The sequence below is a fragment of the Mus pahari genome, unplaced genomic scaffold (assembly GCF_900095145.1).
Source record: "Mus pahari unplaced genomic scaffold, PAHARI_EIJ_v1.1 scaffold_7374_1, whole genome shotgun sequence".
Taxonomy (NCBI): domain Eukaryota; kingdom Metazoa; phylum Chordata; class Mammalia; order Rodentia; family Muridae; genus Mus; species Mus pahari.
Window position 1 is genome coordinate 19291 of NW_018392874.1, and position 3901 is coordinate 23191.

A 3901-nucleotide genomic window follows, 5' to 3' on the forward strand; every position below is an offset into this window, starting at 1 on the left:
TTATATGGCTAATCCTAAACAGCTACCCTTATGGGGTAGAGAAAAGCTTGTGTTTTCTCCACAGAATGCTGCAAGTATGACAACTTACAAGAGGTCTGTATGCCAAGCTGACCTGTGAGTTAGCTGAGTATCAATGGATAATATAAATCTAATTTAAAGCTATATTTTTAACACTCCCTTGCTTGACTGCCTTGGTCCAAAATTGGACAAGCTAAGCTGCCTTGTTTCAAGCTTTTAACTTTTAAATTAAGAACATTAGAAACTGTGAAATCTGACTTATAAAGATCAGTTTTAGGAGGAGTTATCTCAGCTCATGATCGGACCGCGTGCCATAGAGAGATAGAGAGAGACAGGAGACAGAGTTTCTCCAGGGGACACAGGGAGGGCTAAAAATCCTTCCTTTTCCGATTAATAAAAGTCATGCTCTAATCAGCAAATGGACAGGGCATTTGTTTTCCTTTGCAGCCCATCTATATTAGGATGTTTAGCTCTTCAGCACGCTGAAAATTTAAACTCTTAGCTTATTGTATTAAAGCAGAGATAATAAAAATTATTTTTATATACTGTAAGCTGTATAAGCTATACTTAGAGGTAAAACATATTAATAATAACCAGTTTAGCAGAAGCAAACCCTTAACAATTATCAAGTAAAAACAAACTCTTTAATACTTTTATATGAAGTAGGCAAGCCACCCTGCAATGCCTGATTGGCCTCCTATAAATTTTGAATTAAATATTTACTATTAGCAACATGTGGACAGTCTCCCTGAAGGCAGAGGGTGTGGCCACAAGAACTTCTTTTGGCATGGTTTGAGAAAAAAAGAAAAGCCCACCAAGGCCATTTTGAGCTTAATCCTCACCACAGGGAAGGTAAAGCCCAATTTTAAAACACCTTACCAAACCTTGAATGACTTTAACCCTGAGTTAAACAATTTAAAGCTAACCGTTTGTAATCAAGGTCAAAACCTTTAGAGAACATCAATAGCTTAAGCCATGTAGAGCATTTTTTATAACCTTAAAGCAAGTCAAAGACTGAAATGAAGCGAATTTTAAATTTAGACCACAGAACTTTACATTGTTTAGCTATAAAATTACAAATAAGGACCCTTGTCATGTACTAAAAACACTAATCATAAGAAATCTGTAGGAAAAAAACCGACAATCAACTTTTTTCTTGCTCTAAAATTCAGAGTTTAAAGGCACTTAAGCCACAAGCCTCGTTAAGGTCGCAGTGGCAAGACTGCGAAAGCAAACAAGAATTTAGCAAACTCTAATACATTTAGACGTGGAATACAGAATGGCCACTCATACAGACAATGAAACAAGAACGCACATGACTCAACACGTGGACAATTGGTGCACCAGACATAACAATACAAAAAGGTATCAAACTTTTACTGTAGGAGTCCAGAGCGAAAGCCAGACATCTCTGTACTTTGGTCTGTCTCCAGGAGAATATTACCCTACATTTACTCTCTAGGACGTGGCCAGGAGGATTTAAAAAAATTTTTTAAACCCAATTTTCCCTTGCCTGAGTGCAGTCTGTAGGACTGCGGACAAATACTTGAATGTCCCATCCTTGTGCACTGCCCTTTGAGGAATGAGGTGTTGGGTTAAACACTTCATTGCTCAATTCAAATTTGTGCCTATAAATACCTTTTTACCCCGGGATGCACGATACCATACTCACTACACGCGTGAAGCTCCACGGCAGCGCCTGATGTTTACGCCATCTCCAGCCACGTTGGTGCCACTTGTGTGTAACTGCGTGGGCAAAAAACACTTGGACTGGGTTCATACTTAAGAGCTAAACATCCTAATATAGGTGGGCTGCAAAGGGAAACAAATGCCCTGTCCATTTGCTGATTAGAGCATGACTTTTTTTAATCGGAAAAGGAAGGATTTTTAGCCCTCCCTGTGTCCCCTGGAGAAGCTCTGCCTCCTGTCTCTCTCTATCTCTCTATGGCACACGGTCTGTTCATGAGCAAGATGTATCTGGAAGGCGGGTCCGAACGAGTGGGTGGAGACGACATTAGTGGTTGGTCCGAGTGACAGTGGGTGGTGACAGTGGGCAGTGATGACGACGACATAGGGCAGTCTGAGGACGCTGCATTCTGGGAGATCTGGGGAGGTCTTCTTAATAGCAATCCTGTGCGTCTGCAAGGGGCACAATATATAGTTTAGAGGGAGAGTGGTTAGTGGAGGTGAGAGACCCCAACACCTCCAAATACTGACTACAACTACATCTAGGACCAGTATGGTCTATATGGCTAAAGACACTTGAAAGAACACAAACAAGAGCCAGGGCAACATGACACCTCCAAAGCATAGTTAACCAACTATATCATGCCCTGGATATCCTAACACAATCAAAATACAAGAAAGTGACGTTAAATTCAGTCTTACAAAGATGATTGGGGCCTTTAAGTAGGCAATGCATAAATCCCTTAAGAAATACAGGAAAATACAATCGAACAGATAGAGGTTTTTAGGAGGAAACAAATAAATCCCTTAAAGATATAGAGGAAATACAATGAAACAGATGAAGGTAATAACTAAAATGACATAATACCTAAAAATGGAAATAGATGCAATAAAGTAAACACAATCTGATAGAATCCTGAAAACAGACAAACTTGAGAAGAGAAACACCAGATTCAAGTATGATATTTTCTAGTTCCATCCATTTGCTTGCAAAATTCATTATGTAATTGCCTTTAAAAGCTGAGCAGTATTCCATCCTGTAAATGAATCACATTTTTTTGTATCCATTCTCTACATGAGGGGCAATTTTATTTTGCCAGCATCTGACTACTACAAATAGAGCTGCTATGAAAATAGTAGAATACACCTCCTTGTATCATGGAAGAGAGGTTGGTATATCTGTCCAAATAGTGTTATCGCTGGGTCTTCAGGCAGAACCATTCTAAATTTTCTGAGATATCCCAAGACTGATTTCCAGAGTGGATGTTCAAGTTTTCATTCCCACCAGCAATGGGGGATTGTTTTCTTTTCCAGCATGTGCTGTATCTAGAGTTTTTGGTCTTAGCCAGTTTTATTCTATATTTCACTCTTAGATAAGGACTACGGTACAGGGCATAGAGAAATCAACCTTCTACTCCTCAGGGTATTCTACTACCTTCTACCTGATACCGAGTTTTGTTTTTTTTTTTTGTTTTGTTTTTTTTTTGTTTTTTTTTTGTTTGTTTTGTTTTTATAGAACAATGTCATGCAGTTTAGAAGTACAAAGACATAAATATCAGTGATCTTATATTGTTCCTAACCTTGCAGTCTTTAATATCAGGCTTCAGGTAAGGTGTACCTACTAGTGCATAACTCTAGAAACAGCCTTCTCCCACATAAACATGGTCAAAGGTCCATGGTCTGAGATGACAGAGTCCATAGTTGACCCTAGTTGTATTTCTGAAGTTCAAGATATCAAAATGCCTTATACATTCTTATGTTTTTACAATAGATTAGAACTATTCTCAGCCATGACCAAGGAGCTTCTTTTTTCAATGAATAATGATTGATGCAGACATTCATGGCTGTTCAAAAGGGTGAGAATGATTACAGAGTCCTCAGCCACAGATGTGTCAATGATATTAACTTTCCAATATATTAACTGTATTAATGAATATATGTAGACAACATATGAGTATCTCATTTGTAGTTCTTATACACTGCATTCTTATATACAATTATGTATATCAATACCTTACACTGTATAAATGAAAGTGCCTAACAAAATAGAGAAAAATAGGAGAGTCAAGAAATGAAAGAGTAGAAATTATGGGTGAAATATGCACAGTGTGAAACAATCATTACCATGATGATTCTAATCATATATAAATTGTTACTTTTATTTTTCAGAATGAGTTTGCTTATTCTTTTATATTTT